The sequence below is a fragment of the Trichosurus vulpecula genome, chromosome 6 (genome assembly GCF_011100635.1).
Source record: "Trichosurus vulpecula isolate mTriVul1 chromosome 6, mTriVul1.pri, whole genome shotgun sequence".
In the NCBI taxonomy this organism is placed as follows: Eukaryota; Metazoa; Chordata; class Mammalia; order Diprotodontia; family Phalangeridae; genus Trichosurus; species Trichosurus vulpecula.
This window is the reverse complement of record NC_050578.1, coordinates 52660057-52678886: the sequence shown is the minus strand read 5'-3', so window position 1 is coordinate 52678886 and position 18830 is coordinate 52660057.

The following is an 18830-nucleotide window of genomic DNA, read 5'->3' as shown; positions in this document are numbered from 1 at the left end:
GTAATGAATTGTGCTAAATTAGGAGCCAAAATACTTAGGTTGGAACTCTCCTTCTGCTACTCTCTATGACCTTGGGCAAGCCACTAATGTTTTCTGGGCCTAGGTTTCCCTAATAGGTAGACTAGATGATTTCTAAGAACCTCACCTCTCTATCATAGGGAAAGAAAAAAAAACCCATTGAATTAGATATGGTTGAATTTTGAGCAGTTTCACCAAGGCTTTTATTTAGCCAAACCACCCTACCCATTCTTCCCTCTTTTTGTTTTTCATAAACAAGTGGGCTTCCAGTCAGTTGAAGAAATAACCATTAATCCTAATTTCAATGTCTTCAGTTAGGCTCTGCAGTAAACAAGACAAAGAAAAACATTTGATGTTTATTCAAGATTTTCATTGATGCAGCTAGGACTAGATGGTGCAATGAATAGAGGACAAGACCTGGAGTCAGGAAGATCTGAATGAAAATTTGACCTCAGATACTTACTAATTGTAGCTATGTAACCCTGGGCAAGTCAATTAACCTCTGTTTGCCTCAGTTTCCTTGTTTGTAAAATGGGGATAATATTAGCATTTACCTCCCAGTGTTGTAGCGAGGATCTAACAATAAAATGATTAGAAAATGCCTATGGATATCTTTAATTTCTTCCTCTGGAAACTACCTATTCATATGCTTTGACCATTTCTCAATTGAGGAATGACTTGTATTCCTATAAATTTAGCTCAGTTCCCTGTATATTTTAGAGATGAGACCTTTTCAGAGACACTAGTTGTAAAGATTTTCTTCCAATTTTCTGCTTCCCTCCTAATCTTTGTTGCATTGGCTTTTTTATACAAAAACTTTTCAATTTAACATAATCAAAATTATCCATTTTGCATTTTGTAACGCTCTCTATCTCTTGTTGTGTCATGAATTCTTTGCTTTCCCAAAAATCTGATAGGTAAACTATTCCTTGCTCTCCCAAATTGCTTGTAGTATCAGCCTTTATTCCTAAATCATGAACCCATTTTGACCTTATCTTGGTATATGGTGTAAGAAACTGGTCTATGCCCAATTTTGCCCTACCATTTTCCAATTTATCTATAGGCATATGAAAAAAAAATGCTCTAAATCACTACTGATTAGAGAAAAGCAAATCAAAACAACTCTTAAGTACCACATCTCTTCTGTCAGATTGGCTAAAATGACTAAACAGGAAAATGATAAATGCTGGAGAGGATATGGGAAAATTGGAACACTGTTACATTGCTGGTGGAGTTGTGAACTGATCCAGCTGTTCTGGAGAGCAATTTGGAACTATGCCCAAAGGGCTATAAAAATGTTCATACCCTTTGACCCAGCAATACCACTTCTAGGGCTGTATCCCAAGAGATCACACAAGTGGGAAAAGGACCCGTACATACAAATATATTTATAGTGGCTCTTTTTGTAGCAGCTAAGAATTGGAAATCAAGGGGATGCCCATCAATTGGGGAATGGCTGAACAAGTTGTGGTATATGAAGGTAATGGAATACTATTGTGCTACAAGAAATGGGGAAGATATGGACTTCATAATAACCTGGAAAAACCTACATGATATAATGCTGAGTGAATGGAGCAGAACTAGGAGAACATTATACACAACCACAGATATATTGATTCTGTGATGACTAACCTTGATAGACTTTACTCTTCTCAGCAATACAAGGTTGAAAGACAACTCCAACTCATGATGGTTGAAAAGGTTGCAGAACTAGGAGAACATTATACACAACCACAGATATATTGATTCTGTGATGACTAACCTTGATAGACTTTACTCTTCTCAGCAATACAAGGTTGAAAGACAACTCATGATGGAGAGAGCTATCTACATCCAGAGAAAGAACTGTGGAGTCTGAATGCAAACTGTTTGCTCTCCTTTTTTTTCTTTTGTTTGAGTTTTAGTTTTTTTTTGTTTTGTTTTGTTTCTTCTTTCTCATGACTCATTTCATTGGTCATAATTCTTCTTTACAACTTGACTATTGTGTAAATAAGTTTGGTGCAAAGTGATATGTAGAAGTTGTATCAGATTCCATGCCATCTTGTGGGGGGAGGGAGGAGGAAGAAAATTTGGAACTCCAAATCATGTGGAACTGAGTGTTATAAAGTAAAAATAAAAAATCTTAATTAAAAAAAATTGGAAAATGCTCAGCACAGTGCCTGGCACACGATAAGCACTATATAAATGTTAGCTATTATTATCACTCTTCAAATCCAGCCTCAGACGCTTATTAGCTGGACAAAAAAAACCAAGTAACTCATCTGCATGAGTTTCTTCATCTGTAAAGAACCATATAAAAGCTGGTTATTATTATTAACAATAACAACAACAGGAGTCGTTGGGACCAGGAGCTGGTTCTACCTCTTCATCATGACTAAACACACAATTACTACTCAATGAAAGTTAAATACTGACAATGAGAGTGATGGAGGTATCACTTAAACTCTCTGCCCATGTTATGACTTTTCTCATCTCTTTTTGAAGTACATGAGATTTTATAATAAAAGTTTCATGAATGTTGAGTAATGCTGTACATTATAATTTTCCAGTTAGTTTGTCCAATGAGGTCACCTCCTTGACAGAAGGTGTGTTTTCTAATGATGTGTTTATGTGACCCAATACCAGAGGAATTTGGTCCCTTCCTTTCTAGAATAAATAGCTTCTTTAAAACATTTATTGATGCCTGCAGGTGTTTTTCCCCACCCCTTATAGAGAGGAACAGATATCTTTAAACTGGAAAACTAGTACCAAGAAAGAAAGGAGATTTCAGGGGTTTCAATTAAGCTGAAGATCTAAAGTTATACAGAAAAGATGAGTGACAAAGAAGTTTTGTTTTAATCATCTACGAACCTATTGCAATATGTGGGAAAATCTCAGAATTACAAGAAGCATTATTAAAAGAAAAAAAATCAATTCATGAAATTATTCATTTTCGAAACACAGTTTGGCATGATGAGTCAAAAGATCTGATATGTCCCCATGGGCATTTGTCAAACCTCTGGGCTCCCAAAGAACTATTATTCATCCAACTGCATTTTGCTTGAAATAACCTCTGTGTGTCTTTTCAAGGTTTTCTTAAAGCACAATCCTCTTTTTTGCTTTTACCTATTCATTTATCTGTCCTTTGTTGCTGACCCTACAATATCTTCACAATCAATTCTGTCACAGAAGCTAGAGAGATAGCCTTTTTCATAGAACACATCTAAAGCATCATGAATCTTTTTTAAGGAATAGAAACTTTTGAAATAATATTTAATGAATATTTAGGGACAAAGAATATCACAATCAGCCAGGTAAGTTTTCTCACAAACTTTGCAGCAAGGTTTTTTAAGGTTTTAAATGTAACATTATAGTAGCATATTGACTCATTCAACTGTTGAACACTTTGTTTTTCAGTTATGACTCATCAGTATGACATTAGCCTTCTTCCATTTCTGACTGTTTTGACTCCTACTGACCTTCCTGTCTTTTTTCTACCACACATTCCTTAAAGTATCTCAATCTGTTTGACTTCTGAGCCAAAAAGCCCAAGTTTTCTTTGAAAGATCTGCATTTATCCTTTTATCCTCACAACTGATTAGCTTATTAAGTCACAAATATTTCACATGAAATTTTGACTCATTTGGAGTTAAATCAGGTCTAGTTCTATGTATATGACTCAGATGTATAATACAAGATGTAAAATAAATAATAAGTGCTCATTTGAGTAAGAGGACCTTTTGGCATAATGGGCATTTACTCTGAGCAGACAACATAGGTTGGTCACTCATATAGTTCCTATTCTCTTTTTAAGTCTTGTGTATACTTCATTTGGGAAAGTTTCCATCACTATCATATATAAAATCAGCAGTCTTGGCATTACATACTTTGCCTTTGAAATGATAATGTGTTCCTCTCCATAAGAACTCTAAAATTTCTTGATTCTATCTAATATTTTGGTGGTTTTAAAACGTCATTTTCTGCAAACCTAATATATGTAGATATAGATATAAATATAGAGATAAACACAGATATAGATAGGGACAGCTAGGTTTGTGCAGTGGATAGAATGCCGAGCATGAAGTCAGTAAGACTTATGTTTCTCAGTTCAAATCTGCATTCAGATACTTAGTAGCTGTATGACTGGGCAAATCACTTAATCCTGTTTGCCTCAGTTATTCATCTATAAAATGAACTGGAAAAGGAAATGGCGAACCATTCCAGTATCTTTGACAAAAAAAGTACCAAATGGGGTCACAAAGAGTCAGACCTGACTGAAATGAATTACAACAACAAAAAGATAGATATAGATATAAAAGATTATTGCATGTCATATAGAAATGAAGGTAAATGCAGTGGGTAAAGAGAAAAGAGCCCAAATGTACCCTTATAATGGAGCTTACAAAAGGACCTCTGTCTTTTACTAAGTATATAAAAATAGGAGAAATTTCTTTGATTCTCATTTCAGTTTCTCCTTTCTCCTTGCTCATTACTTCACTGGCTGAGGAAAATTGTAGCAGAGTAGAATCCCCAGCTTTATGGCTTCTACATCAGGTGAGAAAACCACTCCTCCACAGCTTTTCTGTCCTGTATCTCATGCTAGGCATCTTGGTCCAGAACTGCCTTAGTCCAGAATTGTCCAGTATCCCAACCTCAATCAATACAGTAAACCTCCAACAAAGATTACGGTTTGCCATTTTCTTTATAGAGAGAGAAACTGTCAACATATAAACAAGGCAGGAGAGTGCAAAAAGGTTGACCTATACAGTTTGTTGGAAATTAAAGCAGTTAATGCAAATGCTCCTGGCTGTAGTGACAGAAAGAGGTTCCCCTGCTCAATTTCTTTGCCTTTCTTGGGAAGAAAGGCAAAGTGATTTCAAAAGAATTGTTTAGTAAAAAGGATAGCATTCTTCCCAGCTAGAAAGGGAGGATGGAGTTCACCTCACCTAGTCAGTGCTCAGTCTGTGATGGGCTTCAGCACAGCAAAGAACAACCTGCTGTTGAAAGAATGACATCCCCAAATAGCACTTGCCAAAATTTTCATAGGGAGTGGCAGCAAGGCACAAATATGTAACTGCAAAACTGTATGACATCAAGATGGAAGATGACTGCAATTCTCCCTACTTCTTGCCTGGACTTCCTCTTTCATTCTTCCTTAAATCCCTTGCAAACGATCCATAATATGCCCGGTCCAATGATGTCAATGGCTAGTAGAATTTGGGAAACTATCTCCATCTCTGTATTGATACCAATGCAGGATTAGATTCCAATATAGTGTGATATGTATGTATATATGCCCATATACATACATATGCATATACATCTAATTGACCAACATAACAATAATTCATGTTTTTTATCAGACACTATGGTAGGAATTAGGAATGCAAAGAGAACCAAAAACAGTTATTGCCCTCAAGGATCCTACATTCTACTGGGGAGATACAATATGTAAATGAAAAGGGGATAATATATTTTTGAGTCAATAATGGTTAACAGTGCTTTAAAGAATTTTAAATATAGCAAAGAATTTTAAATATAGCATCTCATCTGATCCTCACAACAACTTTGTGAGGTAGGCACTGTTTTATATCCATTTTGCAAATGGGGAAACTGAGGCTTTTATCCAGGGTCAAACAAGTAGTAAGTCCCTGAGGCAGGATTCAAATCCAATCATCCTTAACTTCAAGACTGGCCCTTCATGCAGCATGTCTCTTTTTGAAAGGGGTTTCATGATTCTAAAAATATTCAGAAATGTTTGAATGACAAGTACAGTTTTAAATATAATGACTGTGTACACTAATCTTGGAAATAATAACTCTATGCTTGGATGACTCTGTGACCTCATGATCATGATGCTCCATCTTCAATCCCAGAGAAAGGTCCACCTGCACCCTCTTGTCCTGGGCAATTGTATTTCTTTCTTCCATAGTCTATCTACCCAAAGAATAAGAAGTCTTAATCTGGTTCTTTTTGGAGATACCAGTGAATACCTGAGTTGTTGAATTTTGTTACATGAATGACTTTGGTGCTTATACATGTCCTTGATTATATTTTTAAAGTTGTTTATAACAAATACATCATGATTAGTAATATACTGCAGCCTCCTGACATGCACTATATACCTTCCCATTGCAATTTACATCACCTCTGAATGTGACTCCTTGGACATCATGGAATTCCATGATCCACAGCTCTATGCTACCACCATGAAAATACAACAATTTAGAAGATGAGTTTTGAAACAGGTGAGCAGCTTGGGATCATGGAAAGCACTGTGTGCAGTTTCCCCAGTGTAATTCAGTGGAATCCCCTCCTCCTCCTCCTAGTCAACATAGGACCCAGATTACTGTCTTTCTAAATCAGTTGTTTAAGATAAATTTATAGATGGATTAACTGATAAAGATGATCCAAACCAAAACTCCCTGTGTGGGACTTCTTTTCTAGGTTTTATATAGGTATCAGACATAAGAAAGAAGAGATCTTTTTATAATACCCCTATTTTTCAAAGCTATCTCTTTGAACTATCACATTTCCCCCTTTTTGTAGTCATACAAAATATATTTCTATATAAGCCATGCTGCAAAAAAAGCAAGAAAAATAAATGAAAAGCAATATGCTTCAACTGCACTCAGAATTCATCAGTTCTCTCTCTAGAGGTGGATAATATTTTTAATCAAGTCCTCTGGAATGCTCTTGGATCATTGTCTTGAGCAGAGTAGTCAAATCTTTCACAGTTGATCATTATTACAGTATTCCTGTTACTGCATACAATGTTCTCTGGGTTCTGTTCACTGCACCTGGTTCTGTTCATTGCATCAATTCGTAGAAATGTTCTCAGGTTTTTCTAAAGCCACCCCCTGCCTTGTCATTTCTTCTGGCAAAGAATCACAATCATATATCACAACTTGTTCAAACATTCCCCTCAATTTCCAATTCTTTGCTACCACAAAAAAGAGCTGCTATTAATATTTTTGTACATAGAAGTCATTTTCCTTTTATTTGCTCTCTTTGATACAGACCTAGTAGCATCATATTTTTTCTACACTTAAGAGTAGGTAGAAGTCACTACAGAGATGAAGTGATCCCACCAATATTTGTCCTTCTGACCTCAAAAGAAGTACAATATTTTCAAAGAATAAAGCAATTTTACATAATGGTTGTTATACTTAGTCTTATCAGATTCAAAATATGTTGTTAACAATACAAATATACTCAGCTCTGTGAGCTACTTCTTAGAAAATGACACAGGCCCATTAAACTTGCCTTTTATGTTTGGTATTCTGTCTACTACAAACCCTACAGGTTATTTTTGCAGAAATCTGATCTGATATGGGATCTGATCAGGCTATCCCTAGAATACATCCACCCACCTAACCCCTTGTGATGATAAGGCACTCAGTTGACTTTAGTTATTCAATGGTTGTTCTTTTTAGTTAATTAATTTTTGAATTTCAACATTCACTTTCATAAGATTTTGAGTTTTAAATTTTATCTCCCTCCTTCCCCTCCCCCCTCCAAGAAAGCATGCCATCTGATATAGGCTCTGTATATATGCACTCATATTAAACATATTTTCATATTTGTCAGGTTGTAAAGATGAATTAGAACCAATGGGAGAAACAACGAGAAAGAAGAAACAAAACAACAGAAAAGAGAGCAAATAGATTACTTCCATCTGCATTCAGATTCCAAAGTTCTTTCTCTGCATGTGGATAGCATTTTCTATCATGAGTCTTTTGGAGTAGTCTTAGATCCTTGTACTACTGAAAAGAACTAAGTATATCAAAGTCAGTCATCACACAATGTGGCTGTTACTGTGTACAGAGTTCTCCTGGTTCTGCTCTCTTCACTGAACATCAGTTCATATAAGTCTTTCCTTTTTTTCTTCTCTTTTGTTTTTGTTTCTGGGGGGGGGGGGGGGTTGGTTCTGTTTCTTCTTTCTCATGATTCATTCCATTGGTCATAATTCTTCTCTACAACTTGACTAGTGTATAAATTAATTTAATGTGAAGTTATACATGGTAGCTATATGAGATTCCATGCCATCTTGGGGAGGGAAGGGGGAGGGAGGGGGGAGGGAGGGGGGAGGGAGGGGAGAAAATCTGGAACTCGAAATTATGTAGAACCGTGTGTTGTAAACTAAAAATAAAAAAAAATAAACAAAAAGGTCTTTCCGAGTTTTTCTAAAGACTGTCTGCTCATCATTTCTTATAGCACAATAGTATTCTGTTACACTCATATACCACAACTTGTTCAGCCATTTCCCAATTGATGAGCATCCCTTCAATTTCTAATTCTTGGCCACCACAAAAAGAGCTGATATAAATATTTTTGTTCATGTGGCTTCTTTTCCTATTTTTATGATCCCTTTGGGATATAGCCATAGATGTGATATTGCTGGATCAAAGGGTATGAATAGTTTTATAGCCCTTTGGGCATAGTTCCAAATTCCTCTCCAGAATGGTTGGATCAGTTCACAACTCCACCAACAATGCATTAGTGTTCCAGTTTTCCTACATCTTGTCCAACATTTATCATTTTCCTGTTTTGTCATGTTAGCCAGTCTGATAGATGTGATGTGGTACCTCAGAGTTGTTTTGATTTACATTTCTCTAATCAATACTGATTTAGAGCATTTTTTCATATGACTATAGATATCTTTGATTTCTTCCTCTGAAAACTGCCTATTCATATCCTTTGACCATTTATCAATTGGGTAATGACTTATATTCATATAAATTTGACTCAGTTCTCTATCATATTTCCCCATGTATAAGACACACCCTTTTTTTGAAAAATTTGGGGTCTAAAAACTAGGTGTGTCTTATACAGTAGTTGTAGACTTTTTTACTTGCATTTCCTGCTTTTTTGTGCTTGTTTTTGCTCCCATTGCTGTATATTTTTTACTTGCATTTCCTGCTTTTTCATGCTTGTTGTCTTACACTCATTGTTTTGCATTTGTGTAGCCAGAATGGCCTTTGTTTTCTTTGAATGACTCAGCTTACCTCATTGAGCCTCTGGACACTGTGGCTTGCTCTTCCGGGGCAGGACCAGAACTTCCTGTGTGATGAGTCATGGGGCTGGCTGAGGGGAGGTGTTAACGGCTATGCTAGGGGGAGGGGCCAACTCAAGAACCAATCAGCCCTGGTCATTTGGGTGGAGCTTGATGATGTCAAAAACCCTATAAGAGGGGAGAGGACAGCTTGAAGACTCTTCTCTTTCCTTTTTCGGTTGGAGCCAGCGACAGTTACGACAGTTACGTCAGTTACAGCGACCGTTACATCGTCAGTTACAGTTGCAGCTTCAGTTACAGACAGAGACACAGCTGAGGCAGGAGCTGCCAGTAGCAGAGCTGACCTACGGGAGGAAGCTGAACAAAGACTTCAGGCCAGTGGGTAATCTTATTACCATCGAGGGGGAAGCATGATTTTGCTTTACGCAATCATGCTTCTCTGTAGCCTCCTGGTTACTCTTGCAAGGCGTACTTATTGGGCCTGGAAGATTTTGATCAACATATCAAAATGGGGCTTCTGGTTCATGGGTTGGTTACTGTGGAGCCTAAATAAATGTTTTGATTCTTCTGCCTTCTACTTTGAGAGTTTCTTATATCCGGCGGTTCCGAACCTTTCAGACATGTTTATGATCCTCTTTGAGATTATAAACTCTGCCCTCCTGATACATTTGGCGTCACGAACAGGATCGCTAGGTATAAGATCTCTATTTAGAAGCAGAACAATTTCAGAGGAAGAGATGAATATCCCAGGATGGGAGGATCCATTTTATTCCTCCCTAGCAAAAGAATTGGCTAAAAAAGCTGGACCCTGTGAAAACTGGGAACCAAGGCTACGGAGAGGAGATCCTAGGGATTTGGAAAAGTGTTTACGAGAAGTTGGGATTCAGTCAGGGGCATCACTATCTAGGCAAAGCTGGATAGTGTTATCAGCCTACCGGCTAGTATACGAAAGATTGAGATTAAGTGAAAGACATGGGGGCACTCCTACCCCACAGGAAGAAGGGGAATCTCAGATAGCAGAAGACCAAACTGACTCAAATGAGAACTTTTCTATTAATGTGGCTAAGAGCAACAGGAGACCAAAAAAGCCCAGAGTGCATTTCAACCCAGCCCAGAAAGAGCCTGATTGCCTGCTTCGTCCTAGCCATGGTGGCAGAGGAAGTGAGTGGGGAGAGAATGAGACAATGTTAGGGGCTGAGGCACAAAACACTACTGGGGTTCAGGATGTGCCTCACACAGAGAATAGGAGATGGTTAAATGATCAGACAAGGGCTCGACCCATACAAAGGAGGAAGACAGAAACCCGAGGTGAAGATTCAGTTACAAGGGAAATTCAGGAAGATTTCTCACCGCAAGAGGTCACAGATATTTTGAGTAGATTCAGCCAAAGAATAGGAGAACCATTGATATCTTGGATGGTAAGACTCAGTGATCAAGGGGCCGGTGGAATATCAGTAGATGGGACAGACTGCATGAGATTCATAGGTATCAGCCATGATCCTCTAGTTCAACAAGCTTTTAGGGAACATCATCAGCAAGGAGATGGTGATAGCAGGACTACTCTGTTGGCATTAGCCGCTGTGGGATGCAATAAGAGATATGCTACTGATTCTATGTGGCCCACTGAGCACAGACCCTGGTATTCACTTAGAGATTGTATCATGAGACTAAAGGAGGAGGTAATGAAGACTGCCATTATGACAGGAACTGCAGACAAATATTACAATGATTCAATGGAACTGCCTCATAGGAATTTAATAATTAGGACAGCTCCCCCTGCTTATAAACAACTAATTTTGAATTTATTACTTGGAGAAGTAGGGAGCCGTCTTACAACAGTGATAAATAAGATTTTACAGTTATATGACTTAGGTGACTGGGGAAGGGATAGATCTCCTCAAGAGAGAAGGGTGAATAACCAGCAAACTTGGCGCCAAAGGAGAGTAACAAGGAAAGAAATGTTTACTGCTTTATTGAGAGCAGGAGTAGGTTTTGAAATGATAGATGGAATTCCAACCAATGAATTATATAGAATGTACAGAGATAAAGGCCTTGATAACAGGAGAGATAGGGAAATCAGAACTGCTCCTGCAAATGCTACAGATGTTGAACCTTCATACCCAAGTGAATCACATGAAAGGGAATACTAGGGAACAGGCCAGGCCCCAGCCCAAATTAAGGAAATACACAGGCTGGATTGTAGACCTCACATTAACTTGACCATATATTGGAAAAATGGGTCAAGTACGGTAACTGAGGCATTAATAGATACTGGGGCCGAGGCCACCCTTATTTATGGAAATCCAGACAAGTTCAGCCATGGAACTCCTATTACCATCACAGGACTAGGAGGGACTGAAATATCAGCCAGACAAGTTAAATTGATGATGAAAATTGGACAGTTGCCCAAGAAAGAATATAGTGTGGTTATTGTGCCTATTCCCGAATACATCATTGGAATAGACATATTGAAGGGTATGACCTTAAATTTACCCGAAGGGAAATACCAATTTGCTGTGAGGAAAATAGGCATTAATGCAGTCTTAGTGGGGAAAATCAAGATGGATCCAATCACTTTGCCCGAACCTTCTAAAATAATTACTTTGAGGCAATATCGTGTGCCAGGTGGGCAAGATGAAATTGCCAACACTATAAGAGAATGTGTTGAGGCAGGAGTGTTAGTCCCTACAACTACTCAATGGAACAACCCTGTCTGGCCAGTCCGAAAATCAGATGGAACGTGGAGGATGACAGTAGATTATAGACAGCTGAACAAAGTGACTCCTCCCTTGTATGCTGCTGTCCCAGACACGGTTACTTTAATAGAGAGAATACAAAAACGTGAAGGGACTTGGTATGCAGTTATTGATTTGGCCAATGCCTTCTTTACAATCCCAATAGACCCCAAGCAATGGAATCAGTTTGCTTTTACTTGGCAAGGCCGACAGTATACATTTACACGCCTGCCGCAAGGATATATTCATAGCCCAACTATTTGCCACAGGATTGTAGCTGAACATTTGGATGAATTAAAGTTACCTGGTGTACAGCTTACACATTACATAGATGACATCATGATACAGGGAAAGAATATAAAGGAGGTGGAGGAGAGTTTAGCATTATTAATTGACCATATGAAAAGCAAAGGATGGGAAATCAACCCCGCAAAGGTTCAAGGGCCAGCTCAAACTGTAAAATTCTTGGGGATACAGTGGAATAGAGGACTGCGAGAAATTCTCCCACAAGCTCGACAAAAAATCCAGGATTTTCCCACCCCTACCAATAAGAAAGAGGCCCAAAAGTTCATAGGGCTGTTTGGTTATTGGAGACACCACATCCCACATTTGGGACAGATTTTAAAACCCTTGTATAAAGTCACCAGAAAGAAATATGAATTTGACTGGGGACTTGAACAAAGTAGAGCTTTTGAGGAAGCAAAGGCTGCTATTCAATTAGCTCTAGACTTATGGCCTATGCAAAATGGGCCAGTGGAGTTACAAGTGACTGTACAAGATGACTATGCAAATTGGAGTCTGTGGCAAAAACAACAAAGCCGAAGTGTACCTTTAGGCTTTTGGTCAAGGAAACTGCCCTCATCTGGAGTGCAATATACACCTTTTGAGAAGCAGCTGTTAGCTGCATATTGGGCTTTAGTAGAAACTGAGCAACTAACTCTGGGTCATGAAGTGGTATTAAGGCCTGGAATTCCAATTATGACTTGGGTAATGAGTACCCCAGCTTCTCACAGAATTGGACATGCACAAGAGGCAAGCATAATCAAATGGAAGTGGTATATTCAGAATAGGTCCAGAGCAGGCAAAAATGGAGTTTCTGCTCTACATGAATCTGTGGCGAACATTGATACTGAGAGCAATGAAAAGCCCCTTGAATCTAAGCAACAGATGGTACCATCCTTAGTGAAATGGAATAATGGATATGACGGACTAAATGAAGAACAGAAGAAACATGCTTGGTTTACTGATGGGACAGCAAAATATTTAGGACAGAAGAGACATTGGAAAGTAGTAGCCTATAACCCCTGTATAAGGAGAACTCTGGAAAGTTCCGGGATAGGTGGAAGTAGCCAATATGCTGAACTGATGGCAGTGCATCAGGCCATCAGAGCAGAGAAAGGAGGACAATGTCATATATTTACTGACTCGTGGGCGGTAGCTAATGGATTAGCTACGTGGATGCCTATATGGAGGAATCAGAATTGGGAGATTCATGGCAAACAAGTTTGGGGTAAAGAGTTATGGGAAAATATATGGGACATGTCTTTGGTTACAGATCTGTCAGTTTTTCATGTTGATGCTCATGCAACCCTGACCACACCAGAACGTGAGTACAATGCACATGCGGATCGACTAGCAAAGATTGCTACTGAATGTATTGTCCCTACTCCGACTCCAACTGATGACCCAGCCTTAGCAAGATGGGTCCACCAGACTGCTGGCCATTTAGGGGTCCAGGCCACCCATCGATGGGCACAGGATCGAGGTATCAGTATTTCTCATGCGTTGTTAAAACAAATAACAGAGGAGTGTTGTATATGCCAATTAGAAAAAGAACGAACTCTTCCTAGGATAGTTACTGGAGAAATAGCAAGGGGAAAAGTTCCAGCCCAAATTTGGCAGATAGATTATATTGGCCCACTACCCCAGGATAAAGGATGTAAATATGTATGTACGTGTGTTGACACCTATTCAGGTGTACTAGTGGCTTGTCCTTATAAAGACGCAACTCAGAAAAACACCTGTAAAACTCTAGATATTGTAAGTTTATATTATGGAACCCCAATGCAGATTCAAAGTGACAATGGGTCACATTTCAAGGGCAAAGAAGTGAAAAGATATTGTGTGTTGAATAATATAGAATGGATATATCATATTCCATATTACCCACAAGCATCTGGGCTAATTGAAAGAATGAATGGATTGTTGAAAGAACAGCTGAGAAAATTAAGCTCAAATAATTCATATCGACATTGGAAGGATAATTTGTCTATTGCCTTACGTAATTTGAATAATAGGCCCTTAGGGGGGAGTACACCTCTAGCCAGAATGATGACCCCAAATCTGCAGATCAGAGAACAGCAAACATGTGAGATCCAAAACATTGAATTTTGGACTGTGAGGGAAGATGTCCCACTACCAAGTCCAGGAACACCTGGTTCAGCAGGATATGATTTACATTGTATAGAGAATTTTAGGTTAAATAGGAAAGAGATAAGAAAAACCCCTACTGGAGTATGTATGAGAATCCCCAAGAATCATCTTGGATGGATATTACCTAAACCAGGATTAGCGGCTCAAGGAATACATGTATTGGCTGGAGTGATAGATTCTAATTATCAAAAAGAAATTGTTGTGACACTCCAGAATATGGGTAAAAAACCTGTACAATTTTGTAGAAATGATAGGATGGTTCAAGTCATTATTATCCCCTGTGAAAAAATACCCTTTGTGAAAACTAACCCTCCTCCCAAAATAACTACTAGAGGGGCAAAAGGATCTTGCTCCATTGATAGAATAAAGTCAGGAGCTAAGGTATGGGTAAAACGGAAGCCAGATGATATTCCAAAGGCTGCAGAAGTTATAGCCCATGGGAAGGACAACACTGTAACAGTTGTCTATTCAGGGGAAAATAATTACCAAATCGTACCCCTGAACCATATATTTTACCGTGAATAGGTTATAATAATAGATTCACAGACTATTCTTTTTGTCCTTTGTTTTGGCTAACCTTGTTGCTAGTTTTGTTTCCTTCAGGCTTAAGCACCCTGCACTTTCCGGTGACTGCCTAAGCATGTAGCATTCTTGGAATTCCTGCCAGCTCGTTAAAGAAATGACCTCTGGAATGGGACTTTTTGGGGGCAGGGCCATCTCTACATCCAATTTCAGCATGAAGAAGCTATGGAAAATGAGACCTTCACCCCTCACCCCAAGATTTTGAGCCCCAATCGTTCAAGGGGGGTGGAAATGATGATAGTGTTCTGTTTACTTATTTTGTGTTATCCTTGCTGTGTTGTTTTATTGTTATGATATTATTGATCCTATGTAATGGATACAAGGATTTAGGGGTGGACATTTGAATTATTAATAATTATTTTGGGGATGATTGATTGAAGAGATTATCTTGCTGGGACCTAGGGGTGGATCGCATTTGAATCGTTAAACCAATGTTTAGGAATGTCACCAAATGATATGTTTTGCTTTATAATGAATGATATGTTTTAGTTTCCTTTGTAATTGGATCACAATGTATGTTCTAGGATACATGGCTGATTAGATTATGTATCCTATAACAAGGGGTGGAGTGTAGCCAGAATGGCCTTTGTTTTCTTTGAATGACTCAGCTTACCTCATTGAGCCTCTGGACACTGTGGCTTGCTCTTCCGGGGCAGGACCAGAACTTCCTGTGTGATGAGTCATGGGGCTGGCTGAGGGGAGGTGTTAACGGCTATGCTAGGGGGAGGGGCCAACTCAAGAACCAATCAGCCCTGGTCATTTGGGTGGAGCTTGATGATGTCAAAAACCCTATAAGAGGGGAGAGGACAGCTTGAAGACTCTTCTCTTTCCTTTTTCGGTTGGAGCCAGCGACAGTTACGACAGTTACGTCAGTTACAGCGACCGTTACATCGTCAGTTACAGTTGCAGCTTCAGTTACAGACAGAGACACAGCTGAGGCAGGAGCTGCCAGTAGCAGAGCTGACCTACGGGAGGAAGCTGAACAAAGACTTCAGGCCAGTGGGTAATCTTATTACCATCGAGGGGGAAGCATGATTTTGCTTTACGCAATCATGCTTCTCTGTAGCCTCCTGGTTACTCTTGCAAGGCGTACTTATTGGGCCTGGAAGATTTTGATCAACATATCAAAATGGGGCTTCTGGTTCATGGGTTGGTTACTGTGGAGCCTAAATAAATGTTTTGATTCTTCTGCCTTCTACTTTGAGAGTTTCTTATATCCGGCGGTTCCGAACCTTTCAGACATGTTTATGATCCTCTTTGAGATTATAAACTCTGCCCTCCTGATACAATTTGTTACTGGTATATTAGGTTATGTTTTGCCACATTCTGCTCAGAAATGGCTCAGAAAAGATTTTCGTACAGTGCTGAATTCAAGTTAAAAGTGATCCATTTTGCAAAGGTGAATGGAAATCATGCCGCTGAACATAAGTTTGGTCCTCCTCCAACTGAGAAAACAATCCAAGACTGGCTACAGGAAGACGAAACCCTACTGAAAACACCGCGGCAGAAGAAGGCCATCAGAGGCAAGTCAGCAAAATGGCCTAATTTAGAGAAGGGATTGAAGACATGGATTGAAGAGCAAAGGGCAATTGGAATTCCTGCGTCCACAAAGATGGTTCAGCATGAGGCAAGAAGAATTGCAGATAAAAAAGAAGTTACTCAGTTCAAAGGAGGACACAATTGGTGCTTCAGGTTCATAAAATGGAATGGACTAAGCATGTGTACGTGCACCAGACTTGCCCAAAAGATGACTGAAATCTATGAGCAGGTGAGTAAAACTTGAGTTCAATAATTTTATGTAACACTTTTTTTTTCAAATTTTGGGCCCCAAAATTAAGGTGCATCTTATACATGGGGAAATATGATATATATTTTATTTATAGGTCTTTATCAAAGGCCTTCATCAGAGATACTGGCTGTAAAAATTGTTTCCCAGCTTTCTTCTTCCTTTCTAATCTTGGCTGCATTGGCTTTGTTTGTGCAAAAACTTTTCAATTTAATGTAACTAAAATCATACATTTTGCATTTCATAATGTTCTCGCTCTCTTGTTTGTTCATAAATTCTTTCCTTCTCCATAGATCTGACAGGTAAACTGTTCTTTGCTGTCCTAGTTTGCTTATAGTATCAGTCAATGGTTGTCTTTTCTTAGATTCTGTGGCATACCATAACACTCGCACCTCCACCAAGAAGTCTTCTTTGATCACACCAGCTAGAACTTTGAGAATTCTTGTCCCTGCAATTCATTCTATTTATCACCTGCTGCCTTTTTATTCTGGTTAATTTTGTAAATGTTTTTAATCTTCAAATAGATCATAAATTTCAGGGGAGTAGTTACTGGCTGTTATACATTTCTGAATCCCCTATTTTGCTTCAAATAATGCCTTTTACTTAATAAGTACCCAAATACTTGTTGAATGAATCATTGAATTAATGATTAATCATGATTAATGTCTTTTTTTTCACTAATAGCATTCTAAGGTAAAAAATGCCTTTCTGCCTATCATCTCTAATTCACCTTTAAGATACTAGCACTGTGAATAATGTAGTTTACAGTCAATTGTTGAAGTGCATATTTTATGTAAAGAGTTCACCACTATTTTTACCCTTTCTCTATTAAAGATGCAACAGGTACTTTGCTGAAGGCATCATACAGTTTCCAAATAAATCAGACTTTTAAAAACACCCTCAAGTGCAGTGTAACTGTGCTTGGATATGGTACCTGTTCATTTTCTTTTTGCTAACTGATACCTTCCTTACTAGCATCCTTGGATTCAAAATAGCACCCAATCATTCTAGAGATGCCTTTTATTTCCTACTGATTTTTCATGAAATTGAGACTTCAACATTCCATAATCATTTGCTGCAGATCGAGCATCACAATAGAAACTGAAGAAGATAAAAAAGATAATTAAAATGTAATTCCTACCCTCAAAGAGTTTACTGTCTAGTAAGGGAGGTAATTATACAGGGATTGAAATAATTATGATATGGAACGGAACATGATAAATGCATAAAAAGCTTTCTAATAGTGCTATGCAAGTATCCAAAGTAGAGAAATTATTCCACACTGAGGCATTAGTGGCTACTTATGTTAATTTCAAATGTTTCCATTTAATAACATTTCATATACCAAAAATGAAGATTGAAATTTTCATTTTTCATTCCTTTAATCTAATTACTCTACGCTATCCTTCCTACTCAGTAAGAACTATTAAATTATGATTTCCCAGTGTTCTGACTTTCCCTGCTGTGGTTGCCTTTACATTATCTAAGTGTTTAGAGAGTCTGGAGAGAAAAGGGACCTCAAACCACCATCTAATCCAATGTAGTCATTTACATAAAAGAAAAACTAGGTTCCAAGGTAAGTGAAATGTCTTGCCCAAAGTCACAATTCTAGGTGGCACACTGCCTGAAGTCAGGAAAGCCTCAGTTCAAATTCAGCCTCAGACACTTCCTGGATATGTGTCCCTGAGCAAGTCACTTAATCTCTGTCTGCTTTAGTTACCTCAATTTTTAAAATGGCCATTTTCAAAGTTATTGCTTCAAATGACATAGTATTTGTAAAGTTCACAGTGCCTGGGACACAGTGAACACTTAATAAAATTGATTTCTTTCTTTACTACTCAGTAGGAAATCCAGGACTAGAAGGACACAGGAGTCCTTGACCACTATATTTCTCCAGCCCTCCTCAACAATCTCTTGGAATGGCGTTCTAAATCTTACTCTTAGACATTTGCCCAATTCCATTGTCATTACACATTTGTATTTCTTATTTTGGAGTTTTATCAAATATCCATCTACTCAGTGCCTGAAAAATCTTCCTAGTCACTTTGCTTCCAACTGTCTTACTCTGATATCTGCACAGCCTTGAGACAAATTGGGCCAATTATCATTATTTTGCCCAGGGGAAGGCAACAGACTGGAGGAATTTGCCATGAAGCACAGAACCAAAGGCTTGTATCTGTCCATCGTTTCCAAAGAGGACCATGACATCCTTGAAATGATGATATGACTTGAAATTGACTTTGATTTGAGTGAAGGAGGGCTGTGCAAGGTCACCAGCCTC